This window comes from Aquila chrysaetos, chromosome 1, assembly GCF_900496995.4.
Source record: "Aquila chrysaetos chrysaetos chromosome 1, bAquChr1.4, whole genome shotgun sequence".
Lineage (NCBI taxonomy): Eukaryota > Metazoa > Chordata > Aves > Accipitriformes > Accipitridae > Aquila > Aquila chrysaetos.
Window position 1 is genome coordinate 70482159 of NC_044004.1, and position 19047 is coordinate 70501205.

A 19047-nucleotide genomic window follows, 5' to 3' on the forward strand; every position below is an offset into this window, starting at 1 on the left:
ATGTATTACATTACAATAGGGTGGCAATACCACCTGCACTGCCTCAAAATTTAATTCTCATTCATTTTCTTAATTACACAAAAATGTGCTTCCTAATTACACAAGGGATATTTTATAGTCGTCTAAACACTACTAGCCACATCAAGGTGTTTATTTATAGCATAAATTATTCTCATACTCTCTTACAAGCAAAATACGCTTTTCTAATTTATGCAAGTTTCATTTATAGTGGACACAGGCTATTTGGCAAGATATTGGCAATTACTCTCACTAATGAGCTACTAAATTGTAATTTAGTATTATAAGTGCAGTGACAAAGAATGTGAATAACTTACATCATGCAAACAGTAAAGTGAAAACAGATGCACGAATGTCATTTTGAAAACAAAACAGGATTACTGAAAATTCAAACATGACCATGCTGATTTGAAGCAACATTGCCCAAATGTTTTGTGCGGCTGCATGACAGCCAACAACCAGTTTAGGTTTGCTGTACTCTTATAAGTTTGCCTGTATTCTCATGAAATTAATTCCTTTGGAATTGGTGTTGGTTCTGTCACTGAACACTGGGAGAGGAAGTATTGCTACAGGAGCAAGAGTGAAGAAGTCGGAGGGGAGGTGGCTTTTCCAGAGCCATGTGATGTGGGTGGTTATACAAAAATGCCATATTTTCTGAAGGTAGTCTGGGAAAAAATGGCAGCTCTTGCAGAGCCGGATCCCTTCTGGATGGCCCCCAACTGACCCAGCACAGAGCCAACTTTCTTTGCTAAATTTCTAAATGCTTAAAGATGGGACTGCACTATACTCTTCTCACCTACTGTCTCAGTATCAGTTCTTTTTAAAAAAAAAGAGTCTTGAAATGGAGGCCTTCTCTGATAAGGCGTGAGCTTTGATAAGATATTATGCTCTGATAAGCATAATGATTTTTTTTTTAATGAATTCCAGAATTTTTAGAGAACCTGAAACCAAATGTACAGGCAGATGCAGAGGACAGTAATTGCGATTTGAATAGAGTCTCTTCCTGAGTATTTTTTTATTACAGTGTTCCTGCTGTGTTTGAATTTTTGCTGAAGGGCTGAACTACTACACCCTCAATTATCAACCTCATGAATTGCTGCATAGGAAAATGAAAGAACTGCTGTTTTCTTCCTCTAGGTGACAGAGTGGATGTAATAAGCTGATAAGTAGGTACAACTCTAGCTTCCCCCGACTCCCTGTGTGGCAGCCAGAGGAGCTAACTCAGGGGGAAACAGCCTTTTGCCTCTGAGGAGTCACATCCCGGTCATTCCACCAGCGTTCACCATTACTGCATGTCGTTTCAGCTAAAGTGAGCCTTGATTCTGGTGATAGTGGCCAGCAGCAGATTGCCTTTCTCCTGAGCAGGAGAGGACAGAGGGGGACTTGTATGATGAGGGACTTAGGTAAATCTGTCTTTGATGTATGCTAGGAAGGTGCATTTCTGGAAATTATAATCTTCAGCAAATCCTACACATAACTGAATTTGGGAACTGTCCTGCACCAATGCTGTAACAACACATAAACCAATATTCAAGTCTGAAATAATTCTATGGCAGAGTTATTGCTGTAATAGAACATGTAATATACTAAACGTTACTAGGTGGGAATGTGCGCCTTCTGAAAATCTGGGCAACTTCTGCTTCATGGCTGCTATAGGACTATAGATAATCTGTCTCTTTTTTTTTCTTCATACTAAACTATAATGTGTCCTAAATTATAGACTCTTCAGATTGGTTATTAAAAACTTCTGGCATCTCAAAAATGCTATTTAATTTCTAGACACATCTGGAGAGACATTAATATTCTGCCTTTCAGAAGCACACACAATATTTCTGGCATGTTATAATTTATCAACTATTGCCACTAAGCATGAGCTATTCCTATTTAAAGAGATAGTGTTTCCAAGCAAAACCATATCAATTGCTAAGTTAGCAAAAACAAAACAAAGGGAAAGGCATTTAATGCTTAAAATGAGTAGGCATACATTTCTGAATCTGAAAAAAGCTTATGCAGGGAAATGTGCAGCTCTTAGTTGGAGTCATGTGAGGAACCTATAGGCTTGTTTTGTTTAGTGCCTTGTGAGCAAGCACTAACCTATTTAGAGAAAATATTTACAGTACTGCAGCCTAAAGGTATTCCTGAAAGAGTTGCTCCTTAAATTGCATGATAGATACAGAAAATCCTACACAAAATAAAATAAATATGTGAATAAAAAAGCTGGCTAACATCCCAAAAGGCTTGTCTTCACTATAGCAGTTCTCTCAAGTTATACTTGTTTATTTCTCTCTGTGTTAATCAACCCTGCATGGAATGGCCAGACCACAAAACTGTTGCGGTCCACACTGTCTCGGTGCTCTCTGACATAGAGACCTACGTGCCAAATCCACAAAACTGTTAGTGACTCTAATCCTTATTTAAGTTCCCGGCTAGTTCTCATAGGAATAATTCTCTGCTCAAATGCTTTTTTGAACTGAGGGTGTTGTGCCACTTGACTTTAGATGACTGGGCACTTTCTGAACTGGGTAGCTGGAGCCCAGTGCAGTGCCTTGGGACTCAGGCACATTTAGCTGTTAGGTTTCATGTGCTGAACAGGGCACTGTCTAAATTAGCCGATTAGCAGGGCTAGGAAAAGCCTTCCGAGGTTTTAAGTGCCCTTGACTGCCACTGACCATGCCTCCAACCAGGATCCATAACTCGGGATCCTCCCATGAAAGCAGTGCCTTTCTTCAGTTTAAAGCACAGCATCCAAAACATGTGTCGGTCTAGATTTACTAGACAAGCATTTTATAAGTGTTTCTCAATAGAAATTCCAGAATAGTGAATTGAAGAATCAAAATGTTACATTATAATAATGAAACTGGATCACTCACAGGGAGGGGGTGGTGAATTCTTTTCCTCAAAGCTAACTATTTGTCAAAACAATTTGTCGAGATCTCTCAGTCTTAGTCCATGTAGACACCCTCTCTGAGGTTAACAGCCTGCTTTGCGGCTCACTTTGCCATTTGTAGGTGGAGCTTTCACAAATGCAGGAGAATCAGATCCTAACCCATATGATGATGCAAATAAGTAAATCCTACTAGAAAGAAGTAACATATAAAAAAGAAGGCTGAAAGAGGAAAGAATGCAACTGAGTAATGATGTGCATTCCATCAAGATTATTTCCCTTTTTTTCTCTTTAATACTGAAATTCAATAACCATGGCATATGTATTGTATTTCTCATTTGATAATACTGTTTTATAGTTTCATTATACTGTAATACAGCTGGTCTTTTTAATGCTCAGAGCTTTTGTGACAAACGTAGAAATCACTCAGTAGAAAGTAATTTCTGTATAAATAGAGAAAACAAGGTATTTAGCTGCCACGTGGACAGAATGTATTCTAAACACTTGAAATTTAAGAGACTCTGCACAACATGCTGTATTTAGCCAGAAAAGGAAGGAAAGGGCTTTCTCCAAGTAGTTTAACTTTAAATTAGGGGTCATACCAAATTCAAGGTTGTCTTTAGTTTTGTCACAAAGCTTTCAGGTTGCTAGGGTATATAAAGAGCCCTTTCATATATTATGACACACTTGTGCAATATTAAACTCCCACATCACCCCACAATATATTGCTCACTCCTTTACATGAAAAAATCAATGTGCTTTCTGTAGGGAATCTTAATATGTGGCATACTATGTACAGAAAGGATGAATGCACTGGGAGTTATCAAAACTCTGACTAGCTGATGAAAAGATAGTGTTTTGAAATTTACTATCAATAATTGGTCATTTGTCATTTCAGTCCTTCGTTTTTTTGATAGCTTATTGTCCTCAGACCAGCAATGTTTGCCATCTGTTATTTCTTACCTTTCCCCAGAGCACCTGTTATTCAGAAGCAGTAGCTTCCTCTGAACAGTATGCCATTGCTTTCGCTGGCACCGCGTGGGACGCAGAAATATTCAATATGCATAAGAATAGAGATTCCCCATTTTTAACCTCCACTGCTCATTCTGAATCCTGCTACCCTCTGCCTCGTGACTGTCTAGCCTAAGTCACTGAAATTCATTGTAGGAAATCACACGGGTGGCATGTAACAGCAGAAATATACAGGGTGTTTCCAGTCCTCTCCATTCCTCTGATTATTTATCTGCGTGTACTTTGTGTACCCTGAAAACAGCCAAAGATAAGATGTTTATGGACAGGAGTTTCCAGTATCAGGCCACTGAACTCTATTTGTCTAGCGAGCAGTCCAGATTAATTGTCTGTATCAAGGTCCAAAAACGGGCTGGCTTGCAGACGCAGGAGCCAAGTGGCCCACAGAAGCAGAGACTGCTGAGAGTGACTTTGCAGCTGCTCAGACCCGTGGCTGGGCCAGGCCCATCCACAGGTAAATGAGAAGGTCCCTGCTTCCGAGAGATACAAGGAGTGTATCTGAATCGACTTTTAGCTGTGTGAAAACCTCAGTGTTTCCTAAAATCGGCATGTCTAGCTACCCCTGATCTATGTCTTGCAGTTCTTGTGACTGTTTCAAGGGGATTCACGATCTGCTGAAGATTGCTCTAAATAGAGAAAGACCAAAGGCTGACTTCGGGGCCATGTCCTAGCACTGAGCGTAAAGCAGCAGCAAGCCTTTAAATTGCCGATGCAATGATGTCCAAACTGGGGAAACCAACAATAAGCCAAAAACTTTTGTCAGTACGGTTGGATCAAAGTTTCTGTGCATTAAAATAAAAGGTGAAAGGTGCTCAACAGATTATGATATTCTCTCCAGAGTTGAAAATGTGGGAGAAAAAAAAAGCAGCTTTTTGTAAAAAAATATTATTGAAGAGATGAGACAAACCACCCATTGTTGCTAACTTTGTCTATTTTTTTATAACCAAACAGTAGCATCCAGAAATATCTGAAATATAAATAAAAATCATATGTATTGAATTTTAATCAATATAGGTAGAGATGTTTTTCACTGGAACAAAGTTGAGACTTTGCTGCTATGAAAGGGAGTTAAAGAGACTGTACAGGACATTGCAATTAAGAATGCAAGTACTGATATGTGGCCATTAGGCTTCATGTATGTATTTAATAAACAAATTAAGCCTAAACTCAGTAAAATACAGTGCCTCGAAAAGATTTCAGTTTGTGAGAGTGCAACTACACATAGTAAAGCTAATCTATAAATCCTGCGTAATGAAGATACTAAGTAGTGAATGTGCAAGACATGGACAAGTAGTCAATGTAGGCATACTCCAGAAGAACAGTGGACTTGATGTCACCTGAGAAAGGCTAATAAAATCTCTCAAAAATCTTAGATACGGAAAACTATGACATTTCTTCTCACTTCCCAGATATCTAAGTTACTGGCAACATCTTGCTGCTTTTTTTACCACAGGATTCCTTCTGAAGTGACTCCCACTGAATTTACCAAAGAGCATCCATTTTTGTGCAGCTCCCAATGTAACTAGTTTCCTGCCTTTAAAATGAATGTTGTGCAGCTTAGGGGAGGGATAGAACTGAGTTCTTGCTGATGTTACACTTTCTTGCAAACCCTTCCACGTATTTATACCAGTGGAGACTATGATTTCCTAGATTTACATTACATGCAGCTTGTACATAAAATTGCATGCTTTACTTGTTTCATTCCTGGATGATTGTATGAAATCAATTTTAATCTACTCTCATACACATATCAATAGAAGCTTAGACCTAAGAATCTGATAAACACAGTTGTCTTCTGGCACCCCAGAGGAGCAAGAGATGCATTTAATCTTTGGCAAGGAGGAAGGCCTAAGTCTTTGCACTGAATATATGAAAAAGTGATTTGAAATTCTGATGATGGTGCAAGTTCATAATACCCTAAACCACAAGGTCTTGGAGGACTTTTTCATTGCCAGTCACCCCAATTAGCAGTAGCTATATTCAGCAACCTTTAATAAAATCCTGTATGCTCTGCCTTGGCTGAAATAGAAGGTTTAGCTTAAAATGATGTTTTTTGCTAATTTGTACATTTCTCAGAAGCAGGGTGAATATATGACCTTCTCAAGACTGCCTAGGGAATGTAAATGGCTGCAAGATACGGCATGCAAGAGAGGTGCACAGCAAAGGTAGGATACTGTGGCAAATGCAGGTAAACTGAGAGAATGAGAAAACAGAGCTCTACATCTTAGAGGTAAGCAAAAAACTTTTAGAGGACCAGAGGAAACTGAGCACTCTATGCTCTAACTCAGGACCAGAAGTGATGTTCCTCCAGGCAAGGATGAGTGGGCAGGGAGAGAGATGTGTTTAAAATATCCATTCTGTCTGACCTAGTGACTCTGAGTTAATTTGAAAATGTGGGTATTTTTATGCCTTGGGTATTTTTATGAGCTGTTCAGAATTTCTTGGTGCTGTTTACGATTTGTTGAGTGCCTCCAGTCTCTGGCTGAGCAGCAGATTCTCTTCCCGTCTTGTGTGTAGACTACTCTTGGTCCCCCCTTTTTTTCCCTTTGCATGCCCCTGCCAGCCCATGGCTGATTGTAACTGGCTGTGTTCTCCAGCTGTGCCATGACTGGTTATCCCCTTGCCATTTTCGAGCAGCTGACTATTCAGATTTTGCACTTGGCGTGTTGCAGTTAGGGCCACTTCTCCAGTTTTTCAAGATTATTTTGCAGTCTGCTTTTACCTTCCAAAATGTTTCATTCCTTCTGTTCAGTACTGTCTGAGATTTTGTCAGCAGCTCTTTGATTTGATAGCTGCATCACAAGTGAAAGTCCTTGAATAATACTGGATGACCTACCCATATTCCTTTCTTTCAATTACGCGAGTTCATCTGTGAGCTGCACTCCTGAGTCCACCTTTCCAACAGGCTGTGCCCCCTCATGCTGGCAGATTCCTTGCTTGCTTATATTAATTTCACATGACAGCATGTCAAAAGTCTTACTGAAGTCAAGACAACGTGACAGCTACTGCTTCTCCTCTATCATTTAGACTTGTTATCCTGTCACAAAAGGAAGAATAATTTGTCATAATTTTGTCCATAACAAAATTTGTGGGCTTCTTCCTTCTCCGATTTCCATTTTCTCTGAGCGTTTCTTCTGGTAGGTTTTCAAGTGTGGGAGACTACCTGTCTGGACTGTAGTGCCCTCACTCTTTCTGCCCCCGTCTTGAGGACAGTCACTCTCCGCCTGTTTTCTACCAGACAGGGGAGGAGATAGGAAGCCCACACTCAGTCAAAGCGAAGGTCTGTTAGCCCAGAATGCAGCCCGCCTGCTGTCTGCTGGCCAGAGGCACATGGGGAGGACGGGAGCAGAGCGGGGGCACAGGGACCCTTCCCCAGTGATACCGTTGGGTCCTCCAGAGATTTCTCAGACAGCTTGTCTCTTTCAGGCAGCAAAAAGCTCTGCAAGCTGTCACAGTCATTCACATCGGATCTTAAACAGGGGTCCTGTTTTGTTCACAGATGGTCCTATTTGTTCACTATTTGTTCTCTGCACTTTGCCTGCTAATGAGAATTTACTTTTTATTTTTGGTGGCATGATCTGTTCTCTGTCATAAACAAAGTTAAACTTCTAAATTTTATCACTGAAGCTCCAAGTGATTTTCAGCTGTGGTGTCTTGATAAGTGAAATGTTGCATATTATTTTTAAAATATTCATATATCTAAAAATTATGGTAATGCCTCCTTTTGCATCTGGCGGTAAATGCAGTATGTCCTTTGTACAATAATTCCAGAGGCAGGGAAAGTACAACTATTTCATTATATGAATGCCCAGTTTGGCCCTAAGTGAGTGTATATTTGGTTCATGAATGCAGACCTAGGAATATCTGTGCTGCACTTTCAGAAGCAATTAAATCTTTCTATGTAAATATTTGAACATTTGGGGCCTGGGATTTTTAATAAGGTGTAGGACATTGCATGACAAACTGGCTAGTCTAATCCTATAAACTGTTGCAAGTAAATGCCTATGTTTCATTTACCCTCATGTCTTCAATTACTTGTTTGCACTTCAGCTCTTCACATGGTGTATTGCTACTAGTTTGTAGATTAAATGTCTAGAAAAATTTTAAACAGAGGCAAAGTAAAAACTATTGTCTGACACCGAAATGTATACTTCACTTATAAACCTATTCCAAACAGAGCATCAGAAAAAAATAGTAGGCAATAGTAATTTAGGATAGAACAGAACAGAATAGAATACAATACAATACCATAGAATAGAATACAATAGAATAGAACCATTTAGGTTGAAAAAGACCTTTAAGATCATCAAGACCAACCGTTAACCTAACACTGCCAAGTCCACCCCTAAACCATGCCCCTAAGCACCACATCTACACGTCTTTTAAATACCTCCAGGGATGGTGACTGAACCACTTCCCTGGACAGCCTGTTCCAATGCCTGACACCCCTTTCAGTGAATAAATTTTTCCTAATATCCAATCTAAACCTCCCCTGGCACAACTTGAGGCCTTTTCCTCTCGTCCTATCACTTGTTATTTGGGAAAGAGACTGACACCCACCTTGCTACAACCTCCTTTCAGGTAGTTGTAGAGAGCGATAAGGTCTCCCCTCAGCCTCCTTTTCTCCCACCATGTTTCCGTGATGGCAACCATGTCATAGTTTTCCCGCTGCACAACGGCTTCCAGCTCCTCCTGTTTGTTGCCCATGCTGCACGCTTTGGTGTAGATGCACTTTAGTCGGGCTATTGATCCCGCCACCTTTTTGGGGGGAGAAGCCCTAATTCCTATGTGACCATTCTGAGGCGCTTCCGTGGTTTCTAACACGTCAATAACCCTTGCCTCTTTGCTGCTGCATAGATTTCCATCCCCTACTTCCACTGAGACAGCACACTGAAGGGCTGCGCTAGCACAGCATTCCTCAAACATTGCCACCAGGCTTATCTCATTTGTTAATATCCTTATCTGAGTGTGTACTGGATGCTGTTAAGTGATAACTACTGCAACTGCAGCAGATAATTTTTTAATTAAGCTTTCAAAAAATTTCAGTATATTTTTATTCTTCCAGCAGTTAAGCTCTATTATAGCTTTATAACTCTTAACTTACTTTTCAAACCATGATTTAGGTGTTTACAGTGAAAAGTATTCCACAAAATATTTGAAAAAAACTGGGAAAAAAAATTACTTTGCTGCAATCTTTCACTATTAACATGTTCTCCCAGCAAATTGCTGATCTTTAGAGATTAAGTCAGATTTGAACCACATGTCAGGTAAGGAAACATCAGCTGGCATAAATTGGTATAGCCTGCTGTTTTGCTGCTACATGATCATTGTCTACCAGTATAGAGGATTTTGAAAGTTTCACTTCTGGGGAAACTACATTTCTACCTGAAACAAAATATTATATTACTTCCTTCTCTGTTGTTATAATGGCTCATGGTGTTATAACAAATAAACAATAGGATGCTAGTTAGCGTATATGGAATAGATATTTATAGAAAAGGGTCAGTTTTCTAAGATAAGTTTTCACTTGGAAAAAGTTCACTTTTGAGTTACTGTCACGTAGAAAGATGAAGATACTTTCAAAGTGTGAATGTCAAGATTAGGGATGATGATCCTGTGGGTGAAACCATAAACATGGACTTTTTGAGGGGGATTTATAGATGATCTTTACATCTAGGAATCACAAGGACAGGAGAAAGCGCTGACTTTAACAAACAGACAACTCCATATGGTATATGATCAAGGGGAGTTAGCAGATATGCAGATGATATCTTTGAAGCTTTAAAAAGATTTGTGTTCCAAAAGCCACAACCAACTTAATTGGTTTTCTAGAACCTTTGACTCTGTTCAGTGTGGGACCGTGTGAAATAATAGACCATTCGAGTAAAATATAGCAAAAAGTAAGAGAGGTCAAAAGAACATGTTGAAAGGAAATGGAAATAGATTATTTCCAAGTTGAAAAAGGGGTAAATGTTGAGAGGAGCTCAGTGATTTAATGTTTCAGGATAGTTCACTAAGGTTTGTAAGTTTTTAGACAAGCTCCAGTTCAGTAAAAGTATCTTAACTTCTCTTAGCCAGATAGCCCAGTGAACAGATAAAATGGATTTTCAGGTGGGATGTTGGTTAGGATTTTTAGCAATTTAGATAGCTGGGGTTTTTTCCCATCCTTTTTTTTTCTTACCCACCTTAGAAGAGAAGGAGATGGAGAAACTCCGGTTTCTTAACCTTTTGAGCAAAAAATGAGTTTACAATTGCTATGGAAGACCTCCATCATAAATTAAGTTCTTTTGTGATTTGTGAACAAATCTTGACTTTGTTAAGATAACTTTCTTTTATGTATTTGGAATTACTACTGCAAATTGAAGTGTTAGCTTTGTTTCATGTGGAACTGAAAAGTACTATATAAAAGCTAGGAATTACTGTTTATTTACTGTATGTGAAACTATGCGGTAACATGTGTCTTCTTTATTTACATGAGCTGACCTTTATAAGCTTCCTCTTCTTGACTGAATAAATCTCACAATTCTGTTTTCCCTTGCACATCTGTAAATGAGACCATTGTCGAATGAGGGATACTAATGAATACTAAACCAAAAAGGTGCGTAGTTGAAGAATTCACTTGTTTGCTCAGCTTACATCCATACACCATGGATTTTTTCTGCAGTCAATGGAGATTTATTCTACAGAATTTAAGCTTTTAATTTTTCAAGTCTTCATAGCCTAAAGGGTCATGAGAAGAACTTTCCATAAATGAACTAGATGTAACTGATGGGATATTGTCCAGGAAGTAAAGTGTTTTGAACAATAAGGAAAAGAGTTGTGTGAACTATACTTTTTTAACACTGATTTTTCAAGCCAGTCAACAGTATGAAGAAAATGTAAATGTTAACTCTTGTACTGATGGCTCCAGCAGACAGAACTAGGTATTATGTTTACCTGTGGACACACACTAGGGAAAAGTTTCTGGCTGGGGAACACAGACATAGCCCCCTTCTGCATCTCCCCTTGGCCCTTCCCACCATGCTTAAAAACCTGGGCCTCTACACACACAGAAGGGGTGGAAACAGTAGTCGAAAAAAGCAGTTGCTATCTAGTGACCCTTTGGAAGTGCTCAATTTCTTGACATATTGTTGTCTTCATTACCAAGGCCAACATTGCCAACAGTACTGGGACATACTGTGATTTGAAAAGCAGGACCAGTCTGTGCCTGTGAATATGTGATATAATGCTTATAACCCCATGTAGCCATAAATCTGCTGAAAAGCGTCTTGTCTGCCAGAAAGCTAGCTGGACTGAACGGTAGCAACTGCTGTAGCTAAAAACAGTGTGTGCATGTGTTTTCTGGGCTGTACAGAAGTCAACATTTTACAGACAACTAAAGCAATCTGTAGCAGAACAGAAACAGGATTGATTATTTCAAATAGAACCGTATTTTGTTTCTATCAATAGCATGATTAAGCTGGCACTTTACTCTGTGGTAAAGATCAGAAGTATTTGTTTTATAGTCTGTTGAAACAAGTAGTGGTTTTTTCCCCGCTGGTTTTGAGGAGCAGCGAGACTCAATCACAAAGCATAGTTGTTTGAATTACAAGTTCTGCTTTTGCTGCCAATTTTAGGAAGATTCCTTTCAGCCATACTTCACACTAGCATGAATGTGGGTTTTTTTAATCTTTCCTTCAACAACCAAAAAGTGTGTTACATAAGTCTGAACATGTTGTAACAACTTTGATGTTAACCCACATAAGAACTTCTCTACACAAGGAGATTCAGAAAACTAAGGCAAAGCAATTAGAGTGATATGCATAAATGAATAGTCTTAACACCTGTTTTCTGTTGCCTTCATTTGGGAATAAAGTGACTTTAGTGACTTTTTAAAGTGATCACTGCAATAGCAACCTAAAAGTGAAGGTATACCTTTCCCTTTCAAGGGATTACAGGTAAGAAATGTATATGCCAGCCAAAGATTTTCATCTTTTGATAGGATGTCATTTTGGGAACTGCTGAAATAATCTAATTCTTATCTTGCAAGACGCAGTCTCTTTCAGGGTTCAATATGATCAGTTTTGTTGATGTTTTAAGAGTTTCATTCTGTCCATGTAACAGAATGTGTTATGAGAGAGTATGGCTCTGAGCTTACTGGCTCAACCAAATACTGTGAAGCAAGGATTACATAAAGAGATTTTTATTTAAAGGATGTTAATATTTTCAATCTTGGCAAAAGAGTAGTTGCTGAAAAATTTTCTTTGGGTCACAATGGTTACTGTGAAGGAAAGAATCTTGAATATGAAGTAATTACAATTTTTGAGTCAAGGGATATGAGATAAACCCCAGGTTTATTTAAACCATCTTTTCCTAGAAATTGCCATTGTCTTTGTTTCTCTTGGTGTCTCCTCCAGATGTTTTTGGTTTTCCTTTTTTCCACTAAATATATTGGGTTTGAAGATATGTTTTGATAATTTTTTCAATACGCTTTGGTTTGTTTGGATGGACCAATTAAGGATGAAATATATGTTTATCTAGAAATGCTTATTTGTAAGGGCAGAGGAAATTGTGTAATTTTTCATGTGTTTATTCAATAGTTTGCCAGTTGTTTATGATTCTGTTTTATGTTCTAGCTTAGAAGTCTGAATCTTCAGATCTGACCATTCAAAATTCTTTTTCTTGATGAAAGTTTAACCTTTGTGACCTGTAAAAATACTTATAAACTGGAATTCTTTGCAAGGTCTTCTAAGAAAATCAGTCCAGTACAATTGCAGGAAAATGCTTATTATTATTTTCTTCCCTTTTGTAATCACACCTTCACTCTTGTATCATATTTTCTCATCTAGTATTTGCTAGTTAAGTAAAATCTTTCTTTAAAATTCTGATCTTAAGTTTTTAATCAGCACTTCACTTTTTCCCCTCTCAGATGTCTTATGAAATCCTGCGGTTTGGGCATGTTGCCTCCATAATCCAAATCCAGCAATTTTGGTTGTTCTGTAGCATACTTTATATTCTTTTCTGACCTGGATGTTTTTTCATTTGCAGCCTCTGGGAAAACAACATTTCCTTATTTTGAATATGCTAAGCCCTTTGATATGATACTTGTCTTTTCTGAAAGACAGGTCTTTTTACGCAGCCCTTCATGTTAACAAGTTTAACAAAAGATAGACCCCTCTTGCTAAGAGTGTGTACATATAAAAATAACAATGTTGCAGAAACCAACCGGAGACAAAGATCTGTCACAAGTCTGCTTAATGAGTGTCTTATTAACCAATTATCTTTGCATTATGGAAAAGCCTATAAAATCAAAATGCTGCTTTCTAGAGCCTCTGTTCCTGACTAAAGGTAATAATATCAGTTATTAACAATTAATCTCAGGACAAGCAGGACTTCTTGTTACATGCCTAAGCCAAAACTTGCAAATGTGGTTTTTAGGCTCAAAAAATGGTGACACATTCTGCAGGAGCAAATTGAAACATAAACCATGCCCAGTGAGAAGGGCATGTTACATCTAATACTTGTTCAACTGTAATATCTCCTAGTAAGACGATCTCAAGCCAGCAAGAATACTAGGTTCCTTATGGTCACTGTGAACACGTCCAAGCTCTTCTGAAGCAAGACATCTTAAGCCACCATCAGGCTCTTCTGTAATTCATTCGTTTTCTCACCTTTTACATTGTTCATGATGGTCTCCTCCTCACTGAGAACTCTCATCCTTCCTGCCCTGTCCTTGCAGTTTCCTTTCAAGCACTGAAATGGTGACAAACTGCCACACAAAGGACAGTCTCCTCGATGTGAGCCAGCACTGTTCCATCTGCTATTTAGCAGGGGTTCATGGAAAAGTAGCTAGCCCAAATACTCCTATTAAAAGTGGAAATAATTTCATTTATGCATAAAACTACATTAGCCTAATTTAGCCAGAACCCTTATTGTTCAACTGTGTGGAGTATTTGTTTAGTGGTGAATCCCAAAGGTGTCTTGTTTTTAGCTGCAGGGCATAGGCTGCATGCAGTCATTGGCCTTCCCCCAACTTTAATCATTGCCTTACCAAACAATGTTACTTCCATGAGCTCTATGCAGAATTTTAGAATGGCAGAATGTCTCAAAGCACATGTTTTATAGCTAATCTGTGATAATTATCACTTAATTTGATAGAAGAGGAGGGTGAGAGGGCAAAAAGTTTAATTACTGCTACGTGGCTGGAGCATTGTATCATCATCAGATAAAGTGCTGTATAATTTGTTTGTAGGGTTTTACCTTGTAATATCTCTAATGGTGTGATATTCCTAACTAGTTTTCCATGTATGTTTGCAAATTGCATTGTTAATAACAATCCTAATATAGTATTCATTAGCCTGTTAATTACATTGTCATTTAGAAACCCTTGCTTCCAATTAGCTTTAATGACAACACTGGAGTCATTTTTCTGTGCTGCCATTTTTGTACGACACTTTCCCATTTAAACTGCCTGCTGTTCTATCTTAATTAAATTTAATAACAGTAGTGGTAGTTTATAGGGGACTTTTTAACCTCATTTAATGTCAGACCATTTATTCTAGTTTGAAGTAGGCACTGAAAATGTTTGCATTAATCCAATTACTTTGAAAAGGAGCAAACTTCACTTGTTTCAGATGATTTTAATTAAGGCAAAATCCCCATGAAAGGTCAAACTCCCTACCTGAGCAAATATGTAGAAACATTAGGGTTTTTTCTAAGTACACTGAAGACACAGTGAAAAATCAACAATACAAAGAAGGAGGCCATATTTTTTTAAAAATTTTTTTTTTTAATAGCAGAAGAAAAGGATGAAAAATCTGACCGTGTCATTAGTGACTCAGTACTGCCATTCAGACAGAACTTCAGGTAGGGAACGGTTGCAGTATTTTTTAACTTGGGAAAGCTCCACAGGACCTGCATAATATACTTAGCATTATGCAGCATCCTTGAAGTTGCACAGTGAAACTAGAATCACAGCTCTCATTAAAAATAATTATCTTTATTTAAAGCCCCTTGGAGAATCTCTCCATGAGATTATAGAAAATCAGAGAAAAGAAAGGTTGAAAGAGATGCTAGAGGTCACCTACTCCATCCTCCTCCTCAAGCAGGCTATCTAGACCAATACCATTTCTGAAGAAAAGTTTGTTACACCTTATAATCCTACTTTAATAACGATTTCACAGCTTCTTTGGTGGGCTCCGAATGATAAGGTCAAATTGCTGTGATGAAGATTGCTCCAATACTGACTGTCTCTCTGAATTTGGAGATGATTGCAGACACCTTTATCCTAGACTATTTATTTGACTCTAGAGAGGCAGTAAGTTTGACTGTGCTCTGGAAAATCCTATGGCTCCATTAGGGTGTTGCCTAGAGCTCAGATATGGTTTTGCGTGCAGAGGCTGACGAAGGAGAAATTGGAGGTATTCCAGTGATCTCACAAAGAAGGTAGCTGCCAGGACAGTATGCTGAACATGGGAGATGCAGCAAAGTAAAGGAGGGGGAAGGAGGGATGCAATTTCACAGTTGGAGGTGAGAGGGAAAAGCCAGCTGTAAGTAAAAGACAAGCCGCAGGCAGTGGTGGTAGGCTGTGCTTGGAAGAATCTGTCCTTGCGAAGCAGAAGCGGGGGCTGATGGAGCAAAATCCTTGGCAGCCTCATAGGGTCATTGTCCCATGACTGGCAAGTTAAGTAAGATAACTCCAAAGTGGTAAAGAGACTGAGGCAGGAAACTGTCTCTAGGGGCTTCCTTTTCCGTAGCAGATGCAAATCTCAGAGATTTCAGGGGAGGGAAGAGGAAGGCAGGTCTCTCCTTCCCAGAGCACTGCTTAGATCCTGCTTACCTCTTTTTAATACACACCATGAAAGTGTAATAGGCAGCTTTCTGCTCAGCTTGCTGACAGCCTATAAGTCACCCTTAGACCTGGCCAACAGTTTCATATAACCATGGAATCATTTAGGTTGGAAAAGACCTTTAAGATCATCAAGACCAACTGTTAACCTAGCACTGCCAAGTCTACCTACCACTAAACCATGTCCCTAAGCACCACATCTGTAATGAACGGGTTAACTTTGTTCATGAAATCGCATATGGAGGAAGGAATATTCTTCACTTATCTAAGACCATGAGTACCGATGATTAGCATATGTAGAGAGACGTTTACAGAGCATGAATGGGACTTGAGTCACCTAAAGAACAGCTGAGGAAGACTTCGGCCTTCATCCCAACAACCACCTAAAGGCAAATTACGACCACTTAACACCTGATGGCACAAGATACCGAAGATACCAGCCAGCCATCACATATCAGGGACTAAAAAGACTGTATAAATAAAGAGGCGCTTCCCCTGTTTGGGTGCGAGCTTGTGGCGGAGCACTGTCTCCCCGGCCGCCCAGCGCTGTTTTGCTCTTTTATCGCTTGCTAATAAATTTGATCTTTTATTTAATACAAATTGGCTCCTCCAATTTGTCACGAGCGTCTATAACAACATCTATACGTCTTTTAAATACCTTGAGAGATGGTGATTCAACCCCTCCCCTGGGCAGCGTGTTCCAGTGCCTGACAACCCTTTCAGTGAAGAAGTTTTTCCTACTACCCAGTCTAAAGCTTCCCTGGTGCAACTTGAGGCCATTTCCTCTCCTCTTACTGTTTGTTACTTGGGAGAAGAGACCGACCCCCACCTCACTACAACCTCCCTTCAGGTAGTTGTAAAGAGCGATAAAGTCTCCCCTCAGCCTCCTTTTCTCCAGGCTAAACAGTCTAACAAATGAACAGCCTAGTAAAGAAGCTCCACATCATGTCAGAGGGATGTATGGCAAAAGTATCCTAAATGACTACCTTGTTTGTTCCTATTTACCACATCAACTGGGATGCATACATTGCCAAAGAAAGGGGGCAATTTTAAGACATGGGAAAGAGTTAACTCCTGCATTCCCTAGCAAAAACTGGTGAGGAATACCTTAGTGTCTGCAGCTGTTTCTCAGTGTACTTGTAGATGCTGTTGGTATCTTGCAAAGTTGAATGCCTTCAAGAGGCAGGTGGGATCGCAGAAGCCTTTCCTGGGATGAGGAGACAAGAATGTGCTTTTAGGCACATTGAAATGAAGAGCAGCTGTGAAAGTTAAAGGCAGACAGGAGCTAGGATGAAATTTAAATAATAAAAACAATAAAAATAATCCTCAGTGCAGCTCAAAAGCAAATAAAAAGGACATTTCAGGATTATAAATGACGGGAAAGAAGAAAGGTGGATTGGGGATTGGTAAAAAAGCGGGCAGGGAAGAAACTCCAGCAATATGATGTCAGTTTGATATATACGTATCTGTTAAGTTTGCCTGAATTCAATAGCAAGAAATAGAATAGTTTGAACCACACTAGTTTTACAAACAAGTTTTACTGCTCAAAACTTCAAAAACAAAATGTGAAGATGGATCACTTGGCGTGTCTGGTGACAGTAACTTCGTGTTGTGTATATTGTAAGATGGTTTTTTTTGTCCAGCTTTAGGAATCCTCTGGCATTTGTTACCAAGCTTTCAGAATAACTTTTCAGATAGATTTCTTTTTTCTTTTATTACCAAAAAGAAATGAGAATGTGCACGAAGCATAGCTTGATAGTGAACATTGTTAAAGAAGTTGTCACAGTTTGCAGCAAAAATTTGAACATTATCTAGTTGGGGTTCAGTCCACAGAACACTGGAGTGTAAAACAGCTGCAGTCGCGGGAGGAAAGCAGACTGAGGACTGGACAGTTAACGTTTCATGTGGGAAATCTTTCCTGGACAATGAGCCTTTGTTTGTGAAATTTATTGTAGGGTCCCTGCCCTTCCTGTTCCTTAATGTGAAATGTGCCCAGAAGAAGCATTATTTAATAGATCATTTAACTGGATATTTAGACTGTAATTTGGAGGTGATGTAGATTATATGCTGTCTTTCAGACACACTCATTAAGGGAATTGACACTTTGAAAAGCAGGCATTTCCAGGTGTTAAGTACCCTAAATTCCAATTAATGACGTGATAGCCAAGAACAGGGAGGACCATGCAATGCAGCATCTGTTTTGCTCCCTTAATGATGCAGTGCACTGCAGAGACATTCTAACTAACTATGTATATAAAAGTAGGATTCTCTGAATCTCTGCCTCTCTCATTAAGAACTTCCTTGGTTACCGAGGGGAATACTGAGGACATGGAAATGGCTTTAATCTAGGATTTAGAAATGAACATAACTAAATACAGGCCTACATCAGCCCTTCCCATAAGCACAGCTTGTATGTGGCCCTCACCTGTTCTCTCTTCTGAATTAATATTGACATGGAGAAATGCCACTGACCATGAATGTGTTTTCTGTATAAGAGTTCTTGCTGTTGCTACTACAAAGGCAGCTCTTCCAACACAAGCCTGAGGAGAAGTTTTTTCTGCTCCTTTTGACGACTTCTAAGTACAAATAGCAGAATAAATGGTCGGAAAAGTTCCTGTCCAAAATCTTTCTTAACAGGGATTTTACTAGATGCTGCAAGACCTTTCTAACTTGCAGCTGAATGGATCAAATAAATTAAGAAATTGTGTGAAAGCATTTAGTCACCTCATTGTTACTGATTTGTCATTAGTTAGAATTAATCATATTTAGTTTTAATATTTTAGCAAAATCATATGTATGTTTTATTTTATATATTTAACCACCAACCAGTGTCTGCTGTGAAATCCCCTGTATAGCCCCGTATCAAGGCCAGAGAAATTGGCTAAAATCATCTAGTAGGAACATTTAGAACTTAGAGAACAGGATAAAGAAATACCTGACAACGGGGTGGTGTAAGAGTCGTCAGTACGTTACCTGACAACGGCCTGTTTGGAACGCAGCGGCCGATCCCCAAAGATAGAATGTGCAGTACAAGGCTCCTGGAAGGTACCTGGCTAGAGCCGTTAGAGATAACCGCATAGCTACTGTCAAAAAGGATGGATTGCACCTGTTGCCATAACATCGATGAAGAAATCATAAACTCCAGACGAACTTTGCTTCATTATAATACCAAAACACACCTCCTGGTCAAAAGCTACCCGCCTCCAAGACTTACCACGCCTCGGAGAGACCTTCACTGCGCCTGCGTAAAGGACATTTACATATGCTAATGATTTCCCGGAAGTTTAAT

The 19047-nt window shown here is 39.2% G+C and overlaps 1 protein-coding gene and 1 long non-coding RNA gene across 4 annotated transcripts in view; one reads left to right on the plus strand and one right to left on the minus strand.

Annotated features, from left to right (window-relative positions):
• Positions 1 to 19047, minus strand: part of IL15 (interleukin 15) — an 87783-nt gene that overhangs the window by 49684 nt on the left and 19052 nt on the right. The window contains exon 1 of one of the 2 annotated variants that reach the window (XM_041123323.1): positions 3866 to 3884. The exons of the other annotated variant lie outside the window; for it this stretch is intronic. The gene's annotated coding sequence lies outside the window, so the exon portion shown is untranslated. Of the gene's footprint in view, positions 1 to 3865; positions 3885 to 19047 lie in introns of those variants that run through there. 2 annotated transcript variants of the gene reach the window in all.
• Positions 1 to 19047, plus strand: part of LOC115343157 — a 64704-nt gene that overhangs the window by 9595 nt on the left and 36062 nt on the right. The window contains exons 3-4 of one of the 2 annotated variants that reach the window (XR_005932336.1): positions 1156 to 1327; positions 6011 to 6096. This is a non-coding gene — a long non-coding RNA (uncharacterized LOC115343157). The remainder of the gene's footprint in view (positions 1 to 1155; positions 1328 to 6010; positions 6097 to 19047) is intronic. The other variant, XR_003924011.2, reaches the window with a different exon arrangement.